The sequence below is a fragment of the Natator depressus genome, chromosome 23, assembly GCF_965152275.1.
Source record: "Natator depressus isolate rNatDep1 chromosome 23, rNatDep2.hap1, whole genome shotgun sequence".
NCBI lineage: Eukaryota > Metazoa > Chordata > Testudines > Cheloniidae > Natator > Natator depressus.
The window spans coordinates 3,767,524-3,780,545 of NC_134256.1; the positions used below are offsets into that span (position 1 = coordinate 3,767,524).

Sequence of the window (13,022 nt, forward strand, 5' to 3'; positions counted from 1 at the left end):
GCAGGCGCAGCACACACACACACACACAGAGGTCTGTAGTTGTGCGGGCGCAGCGCACACACACACAAGAGATTTGTTAGCTGCACACACACACTCACAGAGGTCTGTAGTTGTGCGGGCGCAGCGCGCACACACACACACACAGAGATTTGTTAGCTGCACACACACACACACACACACACAGAGGTCTGTAGTTGTGCGGGCGCAGCGCGCACACACACACACACAGAGATTTGTTAGCTGCACACACACACACACACACACACACAGAGGTCTGTAGTTGTGCGGGCGCAGCGCGCACACACACACACACAGAGATTTGTTAGCTGCACACACACACACACACACAGAGGTCTGTAGTTGTGCGGGCGCAGCGCGCACACACACACACACAGAGATTTGTTAGCTGCACACACACACACACACACAGAGATTTGTTAGCTGCACACACACACACACACACAGAGGTCTGTAGTTGTGCGGGTGCAGCGCGCACACACACACACACAGAGATTTGTTAGCTGCACACACACACACACACACAGAGGTCTGTAGTTGTGCGGGCGCAGCACACACACACACACAAGAGATTTGTTAGCTGCACACACACACACGCTCACACACACACAGAGGTCTGTAGTTGTGCGGGCGCAGCACACACACACACAGAGATTTGTTAGCTGCACACACACACACACGCTCACAGAGGTCTGTAGTTGTGCGGGCGCAGCGCACACACACACACACAGGTCTGTAGTTGTGCGGGCGCAGCGCGCACACACACACGCTCACACACACACAGAGGTCTGTAGTTGTGCGGGCGCAGCACACACACACACACACACAGAGATTTGTTAGCTGCACACACACACCCGCACCCACCCACCCACACCCCGCTGTCGCTGTGCGCGCGCAGCCCCCCCCCCCAGCGCACGGCCCGGGCCGGGGCCGCCCCTCGCCCGCACACCCTGGCGGCCCGTCCGCATGGCCGTTCCCCCGGCCCCCGGCGCCGCTGACGGGCTGGGCCGGGCGCCCGCCGCGCTCTGAGCCGCGATCCGAGCCCGCCCGGGCTCCGGGAGCGCCGCGCCCTGCGCCGCCGCACAGCCTGGGAGGTGAGTCCGGCTGCGGGGGGCAGCGGGGGGCGCCCCCGGCCGGGGCAGCGGGGCGCCTGCTGGAAAGCGTGACACACACACACACAGACACACACACACGGGGCTCGGAAAAGTTTCTCGGCTCAGGGGGGCAGGAACAGGGCTGCCTTTGTGTGCCGGAGCTGCGGGAGTGGGGTGCCCGAGCCCGGCTCCAGGGGAGTGGGGATCGGGGGGGAGTCCCTGGCCGGAGGGGCTGCGTGCTGGGGAGGGGGGCTCTGCTCTGGGAAATCTAGGGGGGGGGCTGGTGGGGGGATCTGCTCTTGGGAAATCTAGGGGCGGGGGTGTCCCTGACTGGGGAGGGGGGATCTGCTCTTGGGAAATCTAGGGGCGGGGGTGTCCCTGACTGGGGACGGGGGATGTGCTCTGGGAAATCTAGGGGGGGGGCTGGTGGGGGGATCTGCTCTTGGGAAATCTAGGGGCGGGGGTGTCCCTGACTGGGGACGGGGGATCTGCTCTTGGGAAATCTAGGGGCGGGGGTGTCCCTGACTGGGGAGGGGGGATCTGCTCTGGGAAATCTAGGGAGGGGGGTGTCCCCGACTGGAGAGGGGGGATCTGCTCTGGGAAATCCAGGGAAGGGGGGTGTCCCTGACTGGGGAGGGGGGATCTGCTCTGGGAAATCTAGGGGCGGGGGTGTCCCTGACTGGGGAGGGGGGATCTGCTCTGGGAAATCTAGGGGGGGGGCTGGTGGGGGGATCTGCTCTTGGGAAATCTAGGGGCGGGGGTGTCCCTGACTGGAGAGGGGGGATCTGCTCTTGGGAAATCTAGGGGCGGGGGTGTCCCTGACTGGGGACGGGGGATCTGCTCTTGGGAAATCTAGGGGCGGGGGTGTCCCTGACTGGGGAGGGGGGATCTGCTCTGGGAAATCTAGGGGCGGGGGTGTCCCTGACTGGGGAGGGGGGATCTGCTCTGGGAAATCTAGGGGCGGGGGTGTCCCTGACTGGGGAGGGGGATTTCCTCTGGGAAATCTAGGGGGATCCTTGCTGGGGGGGTCGTACTGAGGGGGAGGGGGATTTCCTCTAAGAGATCTAGAGGGAATCTCTTGGGGGTGGGGGGAGGGGGCTGTGTACCGGAGTGGGAAATAGGCTCTAGGATATCTGGTGGGGGGGGGGGTCCTGTGGCAGGGTGGTTCTGAATGCCGCGGGGGGGGGGGGACCTGTGTGGGTGTTGGAGGTAATTGGGGCTTGCGGGGGAGAGGGTCTAAATCCAGGAAGGGGGGGTTGCATAGGGTGTGTGTGGTCTTGGGGTGGGGGTGAGGGGAGATTTTTGTTGCAGGGCAGTGGGGGAGGGGAGGATTCTGTGTAGGGTCGAGGTTATATGGGGTGGCTGGGAAGTGGACCCCCCCATCTGGGTTCTGTATTGTCATGGGGCAGGGCAGCTGGGCTGGGTTTCACCAACGGCACCCGGGACAATGGGAACAAGGCACCGGGGGGGGGGCCCAGCCCGGAGGAGGAGGAAGCAGTCTGGAGTGAGGGCCGGGGGGGTGAGGGCCCAGAAAAGGGTGATGCCCCAGGGCCTTTCCTAATAGGCTAGAGGCATTTGGACAGTGCTGCCTAGGCTCCCCCTGTTCTGGGGTGACATCCCTAGCCATGCCCCCCGGCCCTGGATTGGCCAGCTCCAGCCGAGAGGTTGAATTTCTGCCCCACACGTGTGGGTCAGAGTTGAAGTTGGGATGGGGGGGGAAGATGAGAGAGAACGCAGGTCCTGGCCACTTGAGCTCAAGGGGAATCTCCAGTGGCTGCTGGCCGCATAGGGGGCTCTGACCCGCAGGGAGCAGTTCCAGTTCCATCCGTCAGGGGGCAGCACCCCACGCACACCCCTAGATCCTGCCACAGGACAGAACCTAGAGATGAATCTCCCACTGCGTGGGTGGCTCCCTGGCGGGAGTGCAGTTGGTGTTAGGGCCCTGCTCCCGCCCCCCCAGCATAGGGGGCAATTGGAGGCCCCCTGTTCTGTGGCTATTCTCTGCCCCCCAGGGTCCATGGGGGATGGGTCAGGGGTGTGGCCAGAGCATACTGCGTTGTGGCTATGCTCTGCCCCCTGGGCTCATAGAGAGATGAATTGTGAGTTAGAGCAGCCCTGAGGCTGCTCTAGCTGACATCGGGGACCAGGCAACGAGGTGCCAAGAGGACTTAAAGCCACCCCCCATCCCTGTTTCTACCACAGGGACAGGGGAACTGAGAACCTGGGCCTTCCCACTCTAGACAGGATTTGCTTCACCTGCCACTGTAATGCAGCCCCCTCTGGGATGCAACCGAGCAGCTGGCGAGCAGTGTCACCACCACAGCATCTTAGGACAGGAATGGGAGTAGATTCCTGTGTCCTCCTGAGTCCGTGCAAGCCAGCAAATTGCACGTTTCCCAGAGGGGGATGCCTGGCCTGGCCTGGCCACCCTTGCTTTTGGGACTGGAAGGATCCCTGTCACGGAAGGGGTTTGTCCTGGTCCCTTCGCACACGTAGCAGAGGGGCTGGATTCAACCCTGGCTGGTGCCCTGCCTGGAGGGGGCCGTGTCTACAGGAGCCAACTCGTCATCCTGTGATATGCTCGAGGTCAGGCCACATGATTCAGAGATCTTATGGCCAGAAGGGACCATCCAATCTGCCCCTTTCCAGGCCAGAGAACCCCACCCAGGGAGTCCTGCGTCCAGCCCCTATCTGATAGTCGAGCAAGAGCATCTCTTTTAGCGAGACATCCCATCTCCACTTAGACTCCAAGTGACGGAGAACCCACCGTGGCCCTGGGTCGGTCCCCATCCCTGTTCAAAACGGGCGCCTTATTTGCATCCCCGTCCGAATGTGTCTTGCTTCTGCTCCCAGCTGTTTGATCCCGTTCTTCTTTTGTCTGCCGAATTTAATCGCTCCCGGGTATCCGAACTCACTGTGGAAGAGCTTCCAGACCAGGACCAAGTCCCTTCTTAACCGTCCCTTGGATACATTCGCCCGATCTCCTTCAACCGCTGACCGGGAGGCAGGTTTTCCAGACCTGGATCCTTTCAGCAGCTCTTCTTTGCACCCTTCCCAGGTTTTGGCAACGTCCTTTCTAAAACGGGGACTCCAAAACGGGATGCAGTATTCCCGTCTCGCTCTCCAGTGCTCTCTGTGAAATTGGCCCCTCTCCTTCAGATTCCTTAAAATCGATGCCTTTAACTCCGGGCTGGGCCAGGGTGGCGATGCCAGTCCCAGCAGGGGGTGAGAGAGAGAGAACCAGCTGGCAACGTCCGAGCCGGCTGTTAACCGTTGGGTTTAGCGGTGCCAAGAGCTACCATTCTTGGAAGGAAGCTAGTTTTCAACAGGGTCCAGGAGCAGTGCGGAAAAATCTGTCTCACCGCGTTTCTCTGTCTGTCTTGTTCCTTGGTATTTAAATCATTAAAGCAACCAAATGGGCAGTGTAGACCCAGAAAACCTTTGGGGGGGGCCCCCAAGCATGGGGCACTGAGATGTTGGGAGACTGTTGGAAGGCTCCTGGGTGCAAGGTGTTGGATGGGATGACCCTGGGGTGGCAGGCTGAAGGGCCCTGGGCATGGGGACAGGGCGATCTGTCCTGGATGCAGGGCACTGGGCTGGGTTGGGTGACCCCTGAGCACAGGGCGCTGGGCTGGGTTAGATGGCCCTGGCATGGGGCGCTAGTCTGGGTCAGGTGCCCATGGCTGGCACAGCACGCTTAGGGCAGGCAGGAGTAACTTGCCCTGAAGATCCACTCTCCGAAGACTGACGCCAGCCTGGTTCCCCCCGCGGCCGTTGCTTTGGCTTCTCGCAGGGTGCGCACGTGCTGCTGGCCAGACCCCCAGCGACCCTCCGGCCCAGAGGGGCTGGAGCCAAGAGAGTTCATCTGAGGTCAGGCTTGGCCGCCGCAGCAGGAGCCACAGACGTGGATGGATGGAAGGAAGGAAGGAAGGGAAGCTCAACTCTGCCCTCGCTTTGTCTGTCTGTATCCGCCCAGGCCAGTCCGCGCGGAGGAAGGTCTATTCACGAGCGGAGGTCGTTCGCATTTGTCCGTTCTGGGACAGACTCTCCCAGGGAACAGATTCGGACCCTGAAAGCCCTTCGTGGGGTTAGGTTTGGGACACTTCAGATGACAATCTGGAGTCACACCGGTGGAGTTGACCCACATCGGGGGTGGAGGGAGGCCGCTAGACTCGCAGCCGGAGGACTTGAACCCAGGGCCTTCAACGCGCCAGATCTCCGCTGCTAAAGCCAAAGGACTAACTCGCAGCTGGCGGCTCTAGTAGGTTGTTATCCTCCGGTGGAGGCAGCCAACATGCAGTTTGCCAGCGTCTTCCAGGAGCAGAATCCGGTTCCTTCTGTTGGAGCATGCCAAAGTGCTTTGCCGGCCAAACCCCACCAGCCCGGTTCTAACCTGGCTTCTGCTGACGGCAGCCAAAACTCCAGCCTCTGCGTGACGTCAAGGGATTTTTGCCTTCGTGTGTGCAGCTGCTGGAAAGCAGCCACCTCTGGGGTGGAGCGCGGCGACTGTTGTGCACCAGCTGCTGGGTGGCGCAATGATTAGGAATGAAGGCGAACGTACCAAGCTGGGAGGCAGGGTGGTACCGACCCAACCAGGTCTGCGCTTCGCGTCGGTCCGTGGGCTGCCTTGGTGGAGTGGTCTAGTGGTAAGAGCACGGGACTCAGAGTCAGGAGTCCCGAGTTCCATCTCCAAGGGGAGTGGGGTCTAGTGGTGAGAGCAGGAGATGGGCCGTCAGGAGGTCTCAGGTTGCTCCCAAGCTGTGGGAAGGGGTGATGCCTGGTGGTTAGAGCACAGGGCTGCGTGTCAACAGAGCTGACTTCGCTTCCTGTGTCTCCCAGGGACGTGTGGTCTAGTGGTGAGAGCAAGGGTGAGCCTGGGTGTCAGGACACCTGGGTTCTTTGCACGGCTCTGTGAGGAGAGTGGGATCTAGTGGCTGAGACTGGGAACCAGGACTCCTGGGTGCCATTTCCTGATTCTGCCACCGATCTTTCTTTGCGGCGCTGGGGGAGTCACTCCCGGTCCCTGCGCTTACACTGCCTCGTTTGTGAGTGTGTGTGTGTGTGTAAAACAACCCTGGCCTGATGGAAGCCCTTTGAGAGGATCATGGGATGCAAACCTCTGGGAGTGAAAGTTTTCCCCCTTTTTCCTGCCCTCTCGGTTCAGGGCATGTCTGTGCATTGCATGTGTTTGGTAATTTTGGGCGCCCTGCCCAGTTTGTGTTTGATCCCACGCCCCAGCGTTCGCCGTCCCAGAACCCTTTGCGTCCGGAGCGGGGCACGCTCTGGAAGCGTCGCTAAATGACAGCCGGACCTTTTCTTCCTCGCCGGCCGGTTACACGGGGCTGCCAGAAAGTGATGAGCTGCTATAGGGTGTGTGGATGTGGCATATGTTATGGCAGTGGGTAGATGCTCTGAGCAAGACCACACGGTGCTAGGCGCTGCGCAGACACGAGGCAGGACATGCTGGGGATCACGGCGCCACTCCCCCAGCCTGGCTCAGTTGTGGGCACTGGGGGCAGAGAAGGAGCAGGCATGGATATTCTCTGCTTCCCTCCCAGTCCTGGGGTCTCACGTGTTTCCTGGTGGGCAGGTCCTTGCTGGATGAATCCCTGCTCTGTGCCTCAGTTTCCCCAGCAGTAAAACTGGGATAATACTATAAGACCCAACACAACTGAGGGACTGGGAGGATTGAGTTCTAATGAGCTTGAGTGGATCAACCAGAGGGTAGGACCCAGGAGACCTGAGGTGTTTTGATGCAGCCATTGGTCTCTTCCTTTTCCCTCCCATCCTTTGTCTGTCTTGCTTATTTAGCCTGGAAGCTCTTTGGGAGAGGGTCTGTCTCTGGCGCCATGTCATGCAGCTCCTAGCGCACTGGGGCCCCAATCTCGGTTGTGATACAAACACAATCTACCAGCTGGGCAAATCTCTAGTGTGTCCTTTGTCTGCTTAGGCTGGATAGCTCTCCACTGTCTGTGAAGCCCTGGGTGCCACGGGGCCCTGTGTTCTGCGAGGGCCTCTGGGTGCTAAGATCCTACCTGGAATAAGAACCCCGTAAGCACGGCTGGGTCTGTGGGTGCTTTCCAGCTCGCTGGCTCTGAAAGGGATTATTGTGAACCTGGAAATCCCCTGTCTGATTCTAGCCCGGGCAACTCCTGTGAACCAAGGCTCCCAGCTGCTTTTTGCAGTATGGACACGCCTGCACAGGGAGGTCAGCTTGCGGCAGACTGGGGAGGGGTGGGGGAGGTCACAGGCCGGTTAGATAGAGGATGGGGGCTGTGATGGTGGCAGGGGTGGAACTGGGCGGCAGGACACCTGGGTTCTAGGCCCGTCTCCCAGGAGGAGAGGGGGATCTAGTGGATAAAGCAGGGTCAGGACTCCTGGGTTCTTATCCTGACTCTGGGAGGGGAGTGGTTAAAGCAGGAGCAGGACTGGCTGTCAGGTCTGATCTGCTTTTAGAGCGGGTTAGGCCCCCGAGATTTCTGTTCTGTGGGAAATTGCGACATTTTGGGGGGAAAAAACTTTGCATCAGAACGAAATTCCAAGGAATCATGACTTCAGAGAACAGGAGGACTTGTGGCACCTTAGAGACTAACAAATTTATTAGAGCATAAGCTTTCGTGGGCTACAGCTCACTTCATCGGATGCATAGCATGGAACGTATAGTAAGAAGATATATATCTACATACAGAGAAGGTGGAAGTTGCCATACAAACTGTCAGAGGCTAATTAATTAAGATGAGCTATTATCAGCAGGAGAAAAAAACTTTTGTAGTGATAATCAAGATGGCCCATTTTGAGAGTTGACAAGGTGTGAGGATACTTAACATGGGGAAATTGATTCAATATGTGTAATGACCCAGTCACTCCCAGTCTCTATTCAAGCCCAAGTTAATTGTATCTAGTTTGCATATTAATTCAAGCTCAGCAGTTTCTCGTTGGAGTCTGTTTTTGAAGCTTTTCTGTTGCAGAATCGCCACGCTTAAGTCTGTTACTGAGTGGCCAGGGAGGTTGACGTGTCCTCCTACCGGTTTTTGAACGTTATGATTCCTGATGTCAGATTTGTGTCCATTTATTCTTTTGTGTAGAGAGTTTTTTTCGCCGGCTGATAATAGCTCATCTTAATTAATTAGCTTCTTACAGTTTGTATGGCAATTCCCACCTTCTCTTTATGTCGATATATATCTTCGTACTGGATGTTCCATTCTATGCATCTGATGAAGTGGAAAGCTTATGCTCTAATAAATGTGTCCGTCTCTAAGGTGCCACAAGTCCTTCTGTTCTTTTTGCGGATACAGACTAACACGGCGGCTGCTCTGAAACCTGTCACGGGTTCTGAGGATGTTCAGTTCGGGGCCATGGAGACATGTCATGGGGACTCTGATCTGATATTTAATATGATAGCTGTGTTACAGCCCCTTGCCTGGGCACTGCACCTTGGGATGATGGGAGGGCGTCCCAGTGGTGCAGAGCACTTCCTCGGTGGGATCTTTAACTTCTGTTGGGCCACCCAACCCGGACAAATCTAGGGACTGGATAAAAACTAGCTCACTGGCTGTCTAGGTTGGGGGCTGACAAATGATCCCCGTAAAAGAAGTAGAAACGCCAACTAACGATAATGTTGGGGTTCTTTTTACTTCCCTTCTGGTTTTTGTAATCCTTAGGGTCATGCTCAGTCCATGTTTTGAAGGATTTCTCGGAAGACATGACGGCTAGAAACTCAAGCAAGCTAGATTTATAAGAAATCCCATGACTCCAGAAGCTAGGGCCTTATGGGAAGCACCAAATATCTTCACACGCCACCCCCTCTTCTTTTTATGCATTCGATCCTTCCACTTGGGGTTTCTTTGTTTGGAACGATAGGGAGGACGGGTTTTGCTTCGTCTTTGCCACTGTCATTGACAGTGGAGTTGTGACAATATGGCAGGTGCTGTACAATATCCACAGAGATGCAGTTTTAGCTTCAGGGGCGTGGCCAGAGCGCACTGCGCTGTGGCTGTTCTTTGCCCCCATGGCCCATAGGGGGCAGCTCCTAGGAGCCTGGAGCAAGGATGACAGGATCCCTTTGGGCCCCCTTTGCATTCCCTGTATTTTGAGCCCTTTCTGGTCCACTCGGTGCAGCCTCAGGGCTGCTCTAACGCATGCTGCAACCCTTCTGGGCCCTGGGGAGCAGAGAATAGTCACAGTCAGAGCGCTCCGGCCCCGATCCACCCCTACTTCCGGGGCTGTGAGCAGGGCCCTTACACCAGTTCCCGGCAGACCAGGGAGGCCCCCTGTGGGTGGGAGATTCTCAGGGCAGCCGTTCCCACCCCAGAGCCTCACAAGGGGACCTGAGCATGACTGAGAACCAGGACCAAGGAGTCCGTGAAAACCAAAGAGCCAAGAACCAATTCCCAACCAAGCCCAAGTTTGCTCTCGGCCGCTCCAGCGGAAATCCGGAGTGAGCACGCGGCAGTGACTGGATTCCCACTCCAAAGCCTGCCGCTGGCAGAAAGAACATGGCCCGTGGAGGGTGTCCCGTTTGTCCTTATTAGGGGATATTTCCCCCCACTCTTTCTGTTTTAAGCCTGGGGATTTGGGTGGGGGAATCTGGAAAGAGGAATTAGCTCAGGAATGCGACTCTGGCACCCGACCCGAGGGAACTGCTGGGAGTGAGTGTAAACCCACCCCGGTTTCTGTGCACAGAGCAGGCATCCCCTCCACCGCCGCCCTGCTGGCAGGCAGCTGGGCCTCACGCCCTTCCCCGGGTCGTTGAACCCCCTCGCTTCTCCTGTTGCTGTTTGTCTTGTGGTACCGCCCTGATCAGGAGTTGCGGGTCGTGCTAGGCGCAGCGTGGCCTAGTGGATCGAGCGCTAGACTGGGACACAGGAAACCTGGGGTGTGTTTTCCACTGGGTGACTTTGGGAAAGTCACTGGCCCCTCCGTGCCTCAATTTACCCAAATGCGGCTAATGGTACTGACCTCCTTAGTAAAGTTCTTTTGAAACGTGACTGCTAACGGGAGTTAACAGGGAGGCAACCACACTGCTGTGCTGGGCACTGGGGAGAACTCAGAACCCGCCGGGGAGTGAAGCTCTGGAGCAGGCTCCCAAGGGAGGTCGTGGGATCCCCGTCTCTGGAGGCTTTTAAGAACAGCTGGACAAACCCCTGTCAGGGTTGGTCTAGGTTAACTCGGTCCGGCCTCAGCGCAGGGGGCTGGACGCGATCACCTCTCGGGGTCCCTTCCAGCCTGACGGTTCTATGATGAAAAGCGCTAGGGATCACGATTGCCCTCCTCACAACGGCCGTGGGAGACAGGGAAGGATCCTCCTGCTCCCTGTATAGGTGGGGAAACTGAGGCAGACTGGACTCCCCGTCAGGTTGGTTTTCTGGTTACTGCACTGGGCTGGGCTTGAGGAGATCTGGGTTGTATTCCTGGCACTGCCACAGACTCACTATGGGATCTAGGGCCCTTCGTGTCTCTTTGGGCCTCAGTTTCCCCATGGGGTGGGGAAGTTACTCCGGATTAAGATAGGGTGTGAACTGAAAACCACAGTACCTCCCCATGCACCAAGTGAAGTCCCTTTTTCCGAGTCAGCTTATTCCGCTTCCGAAGGGGATCGGACCGGAAGTTCTTTGGGTCGGGGCTGGCTCTGGCTTTGTGCAGCACCCGGCAGGGTGGGACCCCAATCTTAGCTGGGACCTCTAGGTGCTACCGTAATATACCTAATCGTTGCTCTAATATACCTAATAGTTCTAATATATGCTCTAATATACCTAATAGTTGCTCCACCTGTAACCCCAGACCTCTGCTGCAGCCTGCCTGATGGGGCCATGATCTCAGCTGCCCCCCCTCCCTCCCCCCCATGCACATTTGGTCAGAGGGTTTCTGGGGTTTGGGTGGGGCGTGGGTCACCGGCTCGGATCATTGGGGTGTATCTTGCCTAATCAATTCCCAGCCATCGCCGGGGCATTGGGGGCACCTGTTGCTCCTGGCCGCGGCAGGTGGCGCATAACTGTTGAAACTCCGGAGGCTTGAAGTGCTTTGGTCCGGCTGAAGTCGCTGGGCTCAGAATAGGCTGCATTGTGTTCCCGGCCTGTGTTGATTGTGCCCCGGTCCATGGAGATGAATAGGGGGAAGCAGGAATTAAAGCCGTAGGCCCGCCCGGCAGGCAGCAGGCATGAACGGTGCCAGCTTTCGCCAGCTTCTTGCAGCCCCAGGAAAGTGGGAAGGATGTGGGGGGGTGGCAGGGCGGAAGGGCTGCCTGATATGATTGTGATGCACTCCTCCACAGGGGCTGGCAGCCAGGCAATCCTGACCTGGTTCCAACCCCCCCAGACGGCGCTGAACGGGGACCAGGCCCGGCTGATTGGCATGGAGGTGTGAGAGTCCTTGTGGCAGGCCGGTTCCTGACAAGCCTCTGCCCCCTCCGATGAGCTCCCACAGTCTGCCCCTAGGAAGCTGGGATGGTGCAAGCCGCTGTTCACACCAGTTTGCAGGAGGGGGAGTTGGCGTCCACCCCACACGGCACAGTTTGCACGAGGAGGGATTGCCCCAGCACGTTGCGGCAGAATTTGCACGGTGTGGGTTGCGCCAACACCACGCTGTTTGCACGAGAGGGGGTTGCACCGACAGGCTGCCGTGCATTTTGTACAAGAAGGGTTGCCCCAGCAGCACCAGCATAGCGCAATTTGCACGAGGGGGACTTGCAGCAATGCTGTGCAGTGCAGTTTGCATCATGTAGGTTGCACCAGCACTGTGCAGTGCAGTTTGCACCAACACTGTGCAGTGCAGTTTGCACGAGGGGGGAATTGCACCAGGACCACGCAATGCAGTTTGCATGGTGTGAGTTGCACCATCTCGGCACAGTTTGCACCAGCGGTTAATGATGCTTCCACGTGGAGGCAAAGGGAAGTGCTAATGCCCTCCTTGTTCTCAGCCTAGACTGCTTCCTCGGCTAAACTAGCTTTCCTGGTGGCAGTGGCAGTTAGTGGCTGAGCACCGGGCATGAGGGACCCAGCTGTGCCTCACGTAGAGGGGCCCGATTCCCTGTCTCTCTGCGCCTGGAGCAACATCTGCAGCAGAGCAAAAGGCCGCCCAGCTCAGCCAGGCTGCATTTGCACCGGTGCAGGGAAAGGGCGACACGAGGATCAGCCCCCCGCAGGCAAGTGCCCGTCCCAGTCCGCAGCAGAAAGGTGCCTCCGTGTCCGTGAGGCCGTGGATTCACCTTGGGGTCTTCCCCCGCTTGCGTCGGACGAGGCTTGGTCCTGTTGGCAGAGCCTGGGGGACACTTGCCCTGGGTCCGTAAAGTGGTCTGCGCCTCGGTGCATTTTGCACTGAGCGGCTCGTGCTTCCGTTGTGTCCACGGGGTTGTTTTTCTCCATGCAGTGCCGAGATGCAGCCCCCTCTGGGGTGGGCAGCTGTTCATGCAGGCCTTCCCCGTGCAGTGACGAGATGCAGCCCGCTCTGGGGTGAGGCATGGCAGCTGTTCATACAGGGCTTGCTCACCTGATGCTGAAATGCAGCCACTTCTGGGGTTAGGCATGGAGGATGTTTAACCACCATCCTACAGAGAGCTTCTGTTAGGCGCGAGAGGGAAGAATAATCCGGTATCCAACTGAAATTTGGTAAATGACCCAGGCCCCTCCCCCCGAGGAAGATCATCAAATCCAATCCAAACCTGAATGTTTCTACTCGAGTGTGGACTGTGGGTTTGAGCAAGGCGGTTGTAAGACTCCTGGTTTGTTCCCAGCTCTGGGCGGGGAGTGGGGTCTAGTGCTTTGAGCAGACAGGGCTGGGAATCAGGACTCCTGGGTCCTATTGCCAGGGCTGGGAATCAGGACTCCTGGGTCCTATTGCCAGGCCTGGGAGGGGCCCTGCACTTTGTTTTGCAAGCTAAGCAGGGTCCAAGCCAATCGGTATCAGAGAAATGTC

The 13,022-nt window shown here is 57.9% G+C and overlaps 1 protein-coding gene across 1 annotated transcript in view; it reads left to right on the forward strand.

Moving 5' to 3' along the window:
• Positions 1-1,073: 1,073 nt before the first annotated feature.
• The window catches only part of PLEKHG2 (pleckstrin homology and RhoGEF domain containing G2), a 45,220-nt gene continuing 33,271 nt past the window's right edge, over positions 1,074-13,022 (forward strand). The window contains exon 1 of the mRNA XM_074937301.1: positions 1,074-1,112. The gene's annotated coding sequence lies outside the window, so the exon portion shown is untranslated. The remainder of the gene's footprint in view (positions 1,113-13,022) is intronic.